The 10,215-nt window shown below is 40.0% G+C and overlaps 1 long non-coding RNA gene across 1 annotated transcript in view; it reads right to left on the minus strand.

The window, feature by feature from the left end:
* LOC141581487 (uncharacterized) overlaps positions 1-10,065 on the minus strand; it is a 474,675-nt gene extending 464,610 nt beyond the window's left edge. The window contains exon 1 of the long non-coding RNA XR_012514157.1: positions 9,991-10,065. This is a non-coding gene — a long non-coding RNA (uncharacterized LOC141581487). The remainder of the gene's footprint in view (positions 1-9,990) is intronic.
* Positions 10,066-10,215: the final 150 nt, after the last annotated feature.

The raw sequence follows: 10,215 nt of genomic DNA on the forward strand, positions 1-10,215 counted from the left end.
GAACATTTTTTGAGACTGCAATTTCAAACTCTTGGGCTCAAGTGATCCTTCTGCCTCAATCTCCCAAGTAGCAAGGACCACAGGTACAAACCACTACACCCAGGTAATTTTAACTCTTTGTAGAGAAAGAGGGATCTCACAATATTGCTCAGGTTAGTCCTGGCCTCAAGTGATCTACCTCGGCCTCCCAAATTGCTGAAATTATAGACATGAGCCACTGCATCCAGGCTGAACATCTTTTAGAATAGCTAAAAATGTTTTTTAAAAATGGGCAATATCAGGTGTTGAAGGTGTTGTGTCCTTATAAACTGCTTGTGGGAATGTAAAAGCATACAACCACTTTAGAAAACACTTTAGCAGACTTTTGGAAAGTTAAACATATGCCATCCATAACCCAGTTATCTCACCTCTAGAAATGAAAACATATGTCCACATAAAGACTTGCACACAAAAATTCATAGCAGCTTCATTTGCAATGATCTCAAACTAGAAATAACTCAAATGTTCATCAGTAGTGAATAAAGAAAATATGGTGTAACCGTATAATGGAATAGTATTCAGCCACCAAAAGGTACTTCCCTACTAATATATGCATCAATGTGGAGTTACTCTGGAAATTATTATATCTAATAAAAGAATCCATTATGTTTTTAAAATGGGTGCTTACTGTATATTTCCATTTTTACAGAAGTTTAGAAAATCTAAGTTTACCTATAATCGACCAGCAGTTATCTGAGGTAGAAAGGCAATGAAAGATGAAGTGCAAATGATACATAGAAACTTTTGGAGATGATAGAAATATTTGGTACCTTAGTTGTGGCAATAGATTTTTAGTGTAAATATATGTCAAAACGTATCAAATTGTTCACTTTAAATATATGCAGTTTTATTGTATATGAATTTTACCTTAGCAAGAAATAAAATGTTAAGATAATAAATGCTACTTGATTTTTAAAAAGAAGATATGGTACCTACTTTCAAAGATTTTTATAAACTGGATGTGGAGTGAGATTAAACAATAATTTTAAAAAATTAAAGGGTCTGGTTTGGTGGCTATGCCAATAATCCCAGCACTTTGAGAGGCTGAAGTAGTAGAACTGCTTGAGGCCATGAAATTCAGGGCCTGTCTGCACAACATAGTGAGAACCCTCTGTCTCTACAAAAATAAAAAATAATAATGTTAGGCATTTTGGATAAGGAAGGGGTGTACGGAAAGAGTCACTATATCTGCTTTCATTCATGTAAAAATTAACTTTGAATACATAACACAACTAAGAAATAACAGTAGTGGCTGGGCATGGCGGGTCACATCTACAATCCCAGCACTTTGGGAGGCCAAGGTGGGTGGATCATGAGGTCAAGAGGTCGAAACCATCTTGGTCAACATGGTGAAACCCCACCTCTACTAAAAATAAAAAAAATTAGCTGGGCATGGTCCCAGCTACTCGGGAGGCTGAGGCAGGATAATTGCTTAAACTCAGGAGGCTGAGGTTGCAATGAGCCAAGATTGTGCCACTGCACTCCAGCCTGGGTAACAAGAGCAAAACTCTGTCTCAAAAAAAAAAAAAAAAAAGAAAGAAAGAAAGAAAGAAAGAAAGAACAGTAGTATAATAAATGCCTTGTAGTGGTTAAACTATAAATGCAATTAAAAGACCAAAGAAGGCAACACTGAGACAGAGAAATAAGTGAAGGGTCTTTAGTCTGGACTTGAGAAAGGTAGAGGGAAATGAGCAGAACTGGGGAAAATCATTCATTTATTCAATGAATATTAATAATCTGCCATGCCAAGGCACTGAGCAAAATGCTAAGAACACAGTGGTGAACAAAAATGCACTAATCCTTGCCCCCACATGTTGCTCCCAGCCTACTAGAAGAGTTATGGAATAAATAGATACACAAATAAAAATACAATTGCCAAAGTTTACTACTGCTGTTGAAGGAACAGTACACGGGTGGAAGAGACGCAAGAACTAAGGAAGGAGGACATGAGCAGAGCGCACAAGGTCCCCAGGGCATGTTCTGGATTCCATATTTTACATGCAACGTTGTGACCAGCTAGTGAAGAAAGGATGCCCTCCAAGGTTAAATAAAGTAGAGAAAATAGAGAGTACACTAGGCCACTACCCAAGAGCAACTTCACTCCAGTCTTCTCTCCTAATACTACCAGTCTCTCTCTCAGGTCCTTCTTCTCTTTGGGTTCACTTCTCCTCTGGCACCTTTTCCTTTATCTAATTCACTCTACTTCCCTATTCAAAGTCCTGAGAGAGACAATCCAATTGGTCCAGGTTATTATCTTCATTCCTGCTTGGGTAAAGCTTTTTGTACCAGACCAAGTTACACATCACTGGCCAGCCTAGAAATTGGCTGCCCTTGGGCCACATGGTCATCCTAATCCAATCAGCTGTGACCAGGAGTCATATGGCACAGAAAAGGCTAAGGAAGAAGAACGTAAAGTGGAAGAGAGGATGTCAAATACCATTGTCAACCTCCTTAATACAGCAAGAAAAAAAAAAGGGTTGCTCTAGTAGAGTGGAAGTAAACAATAGGAGGCTTTGAAAATCAGAGAACTGAGCCTTTTTATGGAGACCATTGGAATCTTACAAGGAAATATGCAGAAACTGACATGATGAAAGCAGAATTTCAGGAAGACAAGTGAATTTGTCTTAATTTTCTATTTCTTTTGCTATTAAACCACACGTTGAGATTTAAAGGTCATAATATTATTTTCTCTTGCCCTCTCAGATCAGAAATGGGTACACAGAGAGATGCAAGGTAACATAGCAGCCCTATTATTGATAAAGCTAGATTACAGAATATGGCTTAGTATTGACTTCCCCTTGAATTGACTGCCAATCCCTGGCAGGGAAGGGAGAGAGCTTGAGGAATGGAGGAGAAGGCACTATTCTGTTCAGAGGGCCAATCTTAGGAAGAGAGAGAAAAGGTGGGGGAATCCCAGACCCCGACTCACCACACAATCACCTCTTTGATCTTGGGAAGGAGTGAATAAAATGCTTTTTGTCACAACTGGTCCTTTCTGAAAACTTGGCATGTGGCAAATAAGTCCTTTCCTACGAGATTTCTCTATCCTAAAGTCTTATCATTCCTCACCCCTGATTTACTGGTTTCATCCTCTGCCAATACATAAGAAGTTCCTTCCTCTTCCTCACCATTTTGATTCTCCTCATCCAAAGGTCTGCTCGGAATTCAGCCTTTATACAAGGTCCCCACAAGAGAATTATCTTGACTATAATATCTTTATTTTTTATCCCTCAGAATGTATAAAATATTTTATTGTATATGTATTTTTCACTTAATATCATTACCCTAACTCAACAAAATTGATTGTAAAACATTTCTTTCTGAAGCAAGAGAACTTAGCACGTTTTTAAAACAAACAGGCTACTCTGGTTTTTCAGATGTCACCCATTAGAAAATGAAGCAGTAGGCCGGGCGCAGTGGCTCATGCTTGTAATCCCAGCACTTTGGGAGGCCAAGGTGGGCAGATCACCTGAGGTTGGGAGTTCTAGACCAGCCTGACTGACATGAAGAAGCCCTGTCTCTACTAAAAATACAAAATTAGCTGGGCGTGGTGGCACATGCCTATAATCCCAGCTACCCAGAAGGTTGAGGCAGGAGAATCGCTTGAAACTGGGAGGCGGAGGTTGTGACGTGAGCCAAGACCACACCATTGCACTCCAGCCTAGGCAATAAGAGCAAAAACCCTGTCTCAAAAAATAACAAAAAAAAAAAAAAAGAAAGAAAGAGAAGGAAGGAAGGAAGGAGAAAATGAAGCAGTAGATTTTTCTGGTTTGGGGCAGGGAAAGAACAGGCACTATAGGTATCATTGAACAAGTATTCAATCACTGTAATACAGTATAAAATATGAAGACTACTCTTTAGGCCATTTACAATAATTCAAAAGATATTTCCATGTAGTACTCTATGAAAAAATATGAAAACACAGAAGTTCAAGATCAACTATAGCAGAAAACAGTCCTGGAAATTCTGGCAGGTGAATTATCTGCTTGATTCTCTCATTTACTACTCACCTTGAAATATCAGCAATCACAAAAGTCATAATAATTTTTATTAGTTTGATGACTATAACACTTTAAAAGAGGAAGCAGAATATTTACTTTTAGCAAAACAAAGCAGCATCCATCATGTGTTAGTACATGTGGTTGTAGGACAATCAACCACAAACAACAGGCAACTTCATAGGTAACTTGACTCCTTTCATCCCAAACTGTGTTTATTTCATTACAGCCTTGTGCCTCCAGTAACAATGTTCCCAAATATTTCTTGATCCTGGCTAAGTGTTTCCAAACATTGACCTTCAGTTAGCAATAACTGTGACATGTATAAAATGGAAATATTAGGCAATTAAGCTGTCCAAAACAGTTGACCAAGCCATGCAAATTCTCTAAACATAAAGGAGGTATCAATCGTGAATGTGAAGTTGTGATTTAATTCATGCACTTCTTAAGTATGAGATTCTAAGTGAGCATTGGGAAGCATAAGAAACCTTTACTAATGAACCTTCAGGGACCAGTTAGCACAGTTTGTTAAATTGGAATGCTAATTAGGTCTGGGCAAAAGTTTAAATGAACCTAAATGCTTGTTAGTTTGACCAATTACAGGTGCCCAATAAGTGTTTGTTTGAATTCAATAATTCTCTATCCAGAGGGAATATTCTGGCTCATGAGTGGCTGAATTGAAAAACAGAAGCTATTAGTCATGAATAAACTGCGTAGAAAGTGGTGCATTTCTGCATTACTACTGAAGTCCAAGGTCGCGGTAGTGATGGCTCAGTAAGATCCCTTTCTTTTGGTAGGTCCTATGCAGTGATATTTCCAAATGGACGTAGATTATTCTGAAGCTTTTCCATGGCATGTGTAATACAATGGAAAGTACCAGAGTGAAACACCTAGTTTATAAGTCAGTCCAGAACCACCAAACTATTTAATGACAAGTCGAACACACTATGCTGACTTGTGGGGAGCCTTTCTTCCATTGCAGCCCCTCAAATCTTTCTTGAGTCTATATTTCTCCCATTCCTACCCCCAAAGCCTGCTGCTTTCCACTCAGTGTATTCTCAAATATTGAGTCTTAGGTTGAGACTAAATACTGTAGCCTGTATGTAGCCTTTTGATTCAACGACTGGTGTCCTGACTCCACAAAACCATCCCAGAATTGTTCACGTCTCCCAGGTGCTAGAAACTGTAAAGGCCAATACTTCCCATAACAACATACAGAAAGCTAGCTCCAATCCTGCAATTACACAAGAGCTAGGGGCACTGCTGCAGGTAGTGATTCAGGTCAAGAAGGATTCCAGTTTGTCTTCTGGGTAATTTAAAGCAGAGGCAATGAATCATTGTTTTAGAAGAAACTACTCTGGTATCAGACAAAACAACATGGAGCTTAGGGCAAATTTCTTCAGAAGTGGTAAATTAGTATCAAATTCAGTCGTATGTGACAGAAAACTCCCAAATAAGCACTTAGCTAGGCTGCAGCCATGATTTCTACATCCCAGTTAGTAGGAAGAAGGAACTGGAGGCCCCGTTTTTCTAAGGCCAACTGCAAGTAACCTCACATGTCATACATACTTACAGCTGATGGGACAGAACTTAGTGAAATAGCCTTGTCAAGGCCATGTCCTTGAGGAAGGCTGGGACATACAGCCTCCACGCTGGGTTCCCTGCTGAAAAACAGACATTCTTTTGCAAAAAAAATGAAACTAAGGCAGAAGAGATATTGTATAGAAATTAAGTCTGTTTCATTCCCTAACTATGGGACTACGGGTAATAATTTTGTGCTAAAATCTTCTTCTGTGATTTAAGATAATACTTTCTTTGTGTGGATTATTTTGCTTAATCTCTCAGCAGTGTCTGATACTGTTCAGCACAAGTTCCTTCCTGAAACAATCTATTCTTCCTGTGACTTCCATGGCAGGATACTCTCCTGATTTTCCTCTGACCTTTGTAGCTCTTCCCAATTTTTATTGTTAATAGTGTTGCCTCCTCTTCCTCTTTCTGTTCCTTAGTGTTCCCATTGGATCTGTCCTGGCTCTGTCCTGGAACAGCTTCTTCCTCACTTCTCACTTTACCCATTTTCCTCACTGTTAGCCATAGTGGAAAGTATAGTGCACATTTATTGAATGCTTACTATACACTAGGAACTATAAGTGTGTTATATGTAGCATCTCACTTAATCCTATCAACAATCCCAAAGCTAAATACCATTGTTATTATGGAGGTTGGTGTGATTTGTCAACTGTTGGGCTAATGCCAGGTTTGGATTTTAGTTCAGGACTGTTTGACTCCACAGATTTTGAGCTTACCACTGTGCTCACTCTACCTTTCTCCAAGCATATAAAAGAAAACCCTACCAGGTCCCAGCACACACTCAGTTGCTTACTGGATATACCCACTGATGATCATGCACACATTTCACATCCAAGATGCCCCTGAGTAAACTCCTGGTTTTTTCATCACCTGCTTATTGAGCACTTATTATGTGTTTAGGTACTACTATAGGTGCTGAATCTACTGAAGTAACCAAAAGAGACAATTTCTAGTTTCATGAAATTTACTGTTTCGCTGAAGGGATAAATAGTGAAAAACAACGTCAGTTTGTGAGAAACACTACAAAAAATGAAGCAGGCTAAATAGATAGAGAGATGGAGAGGGCTGAATGGTGGGTGGAATAATGGCCCCACGAAGATGTTAACCCTCTAATTCCTAGAAGCTATGACTAGGCTGCATTACATGGAACAGGGAATTTTACAGATGTGGTTAAGGTGAAAGATCTCAAGGTGGGGAGATTATTTAGAATAATGTAGATGAACTCAGTATCATCACATGGGTCCTGAAAAGTGAAAGGTTAGAGATATGTGACAATGACAGTGGAAGACGATGCAAAAGAAATTTAAAGCATGAGGGAGACTTGACTGCCACAGCTAGCTTTGAAGATGGAGGAAGGGGCCACAAGCCAAGAAATGTGGCATATCATGGAAGCTAGGAATGGCAGTCAGCTTACAATCAGTAAGAAAACGGGGACAAAAAATTCTGCTGCTTTAAGTCCCTAAATTCTGATAATTTTTTCCAGCAGCAACAAAAAATGAATGCAAGCTATTTTAAGTGGGGTAGCCAGAAAAGACCACTGTAAACAACTACCTGGAGAGACAGCTGAGAGAAGAGCATCCCAGACCAAAAGAAATGGCTGCAAAATGACATGAACTTTGAGTGCACAAGAAATCGTAAGGAGGTGAATGTATCTGGAGTAAGGGGAGAGCTCTCAGAGCTGGGAGGGCAGGAAAGGCCTAGGCCAGCACATGTGGAGATGTGCAGGTCATGTAGTTTTGGATTTTTTTCTAGGCATGATGAGAGGATAAGTCAGCCGGGGAGAATCACAACCTGACTTAACTTTTAAGTTTGCCTGTGAGTGTTGTAACAAGAGTGCCTGGATGGGGTAAGTGTAGCAGGAAGGCAGATCAATTAGGAGACTCTTGATTGTTATCTAACATTCCAAATAAGAGAGAAAGGCAGCTTGGACTAGGGTGAAAGAGGTGAAGTAATTGGTCATATACAAGATATATTTAAAAGTCAGAGTTCATTGTATTTTCTGATGACTTGGAAGTAGGGTGGGAACCAGAGAAGCCAGCATGGGCAACTAAATGCATAGTGGTGCCAGACAATGACATGGAAAAAAGTACAGTAGAAGAAGGTTGGGAGGGATCAAGTTGAGTTTCAGGCATAAATTTTAGATGCCAAGTAGCCATCCAAGTAAAGATGTCAGGTTTTTAGTTATGTGAGTCTGAATTTAGGGACAGTCTGGTTTGGAGGCATATTACTCCTCCAAAGATGTCCACATCCTAATTCCCAGAATCTGTATGCTATGTTCCATGACAAGGGTAGATTAAGGTAGCAGATGGAACTGAAGTTGCAAAATAGCTAACCTTAAAATAAAGAGATATCCAGGATTATCTAGGTGGACTCTATATAATCAAAAGGATACTTAAATGAGAAAGAGAGAGGCAGAGGACTCAAAACCAGGGATATGGCATACTCAGTTAGCCAATTATGACTTTGAAAATGATGAAAGCTGGTTTTGAAGTTGATGGAAGTGGTCATGAGCCAAAGAATTGGGGAAGCTTCTAAAAACTGGAAAAGACAACGAAACAGATTCCTTCTGAGAGCCTCCTGAAAAGAACACAGCCCTGCTAACACTTTGAGCGTAGTTCAGAGAGAACCATTTCAGACTTCTGAGCTAAAAAACTGTAAATAATAAAATATGTGGATTTTTTTGTTTTTTGGGGTTTTGTTTTGTTTTGACAAAGTCTCACTCTGTCGCCCAGGCTGGAGTGCAGTGACACAATCTCAGCTCACCACAACCTCCGCCTCCCGGGTTCAAGCGAATCTCCTGCCTCAGCCTCCAGAGTAGCTGGAACGACAGATCCAAGCCACCATACCCAGCTAGTTTTTGTATTTTCAGTAGAGACAGGGTTTCACCATATTGGCCAGGTTGGTCTTGAACTCCTGACCTCATGATCCGCCTGCCTTGGCCTCCCAAAGTGCTGGGATTACAGGCATGAGCCACTGTGCCCAGCCAAATGTATGTTGTTTTAAGCCACAAAGTGTGTAGTAATTTATTACATATGCAAGGGGAAACTAACATAAAGCATAATTTCTCTGAAACTTATTTTTTCTTCAGTGTATCCTGTTGTAGTAAATGACATAAATTTCACCTGAAGTTTCACATGAAAGCATAAATATGTGCCATCCTTAATTCTTTCATTTCTTCATGCTCCTAATCCAGTCACTATCAAGTTGTCTAGATTCTGCTTACTAAATATTTATTCAAAGTTACTCTGTCTCTGTCCTCTACACAGGTTATCATCATTATCATCATTACCCTTTGGGAGAGAAGACAATACAGACACACCATCTATTCCCCATTTAGCAACCAGAATAAATCTTCTAAAGTGAATACTTAAAATTATTCCTCTAGCCTTGAAACTCTTCAATGGATTGCTACTTTACACTATAAATTCTCAACTGCTTGACATGGGTTAGAAGAGCCTCCAGGGATCCTTCCCTGTCTGCCTTCAGGTCCCACACTGCTCCCTTCAGCTTGTTCTCAATCTCCTAAATTCTTAGCGCCCTGAATATCAAGAACTTCTGCTTCAAGACACTCATCACAATAGTGTTCCGTTTGTCTCCATGACAAACACGGAAGCGGGGCTTTTGCCTGCTTTGCTCAGTTCTCTATCTTCATTCCTAGCACCCAGCACATAGTAGGTGCTCAATCAGTATTTGTCTAATGGTAATTGCTCACTGAATACCTGCGAATTACCATGTTTAAAATCTCCACCATGGTTCCTATTCCTTATTTAGTAACCATTTCCTGAAAAGCCCGTATAATGGAGCATTCAGATACTTCTAAAAAATTTCAATGTTTGTGTCCATCACCAATTTTACATTCTTGACTCCCCCCAACTTCGGAGACAAACAGCAAGAGGTGAGAGACATTTTATTTTGATTTTTCTTGCATTTATCATGTCACTCAATCCTTCAGCAAGTATTTACTGATACTTGTGTCAATCACTAGGTGTTGAGAATACAGTAAGTGAATAAAATCGTGTTTTCATGGAGTTTGCAGTGTGTGTGTGTGTGTGTGTGTGCAGACAGGGTGAAATAAAGTCTGAAAATAAACGAATCTAAAGTTATAAAATATCAGACAGTGATAAGTGCCAGAGTCAGAAAGAAGTGTGTGTGTTGATAATTTTTTTTGCTTAGCGGCTTCGGAAAACTCAAAGAATAAAACATCTGAGCAGCGACCAAGACCGACTGGCAAGCGCGTATCACCTCACAGAGAAGAGTACAAGCTTAGGAATCCTGCTTTCTAAATTCGAACCGCAGGTGTCCAGTTACACCTGTACGCGACTGAACAAATACTTTTAACCTGTCTCTTAGCTGTAATACTACGTACCTCAGGCTTGTTAAGAGAAAATGCTCCGCAAGGAACTAAACAGAAGATTCTAATGCTGGGACAAGACTAGGAAATGCACCCTGGAAACCGCGTTTCCCATAAACATCTCCCCTCTGGCTGGAGCGCAGTTGGTGATTGGCTACTCAACCCGTCCGTCCTTTCCGGCCCTGGAGTCCAGTCCAATCCCGCCTGGCTCCGCTCGGAGACAGTTAGCCGAGTGGGCGG

Source organism: Saimiri boliviensis, chromosome 15 (assembly GCF_048565385.1).
Source record: "Saimiri boliviensis isolate mSaiBol1 chromosome 15, mSaiBol1.pri, whole genome shotgun sequence".
Taxonomy (NCBI): Eukaryota; Metazoa; Chordata; class Mammalia; order Primates; family Cebidae; genus Saimiri; species Saimiri boliviensis.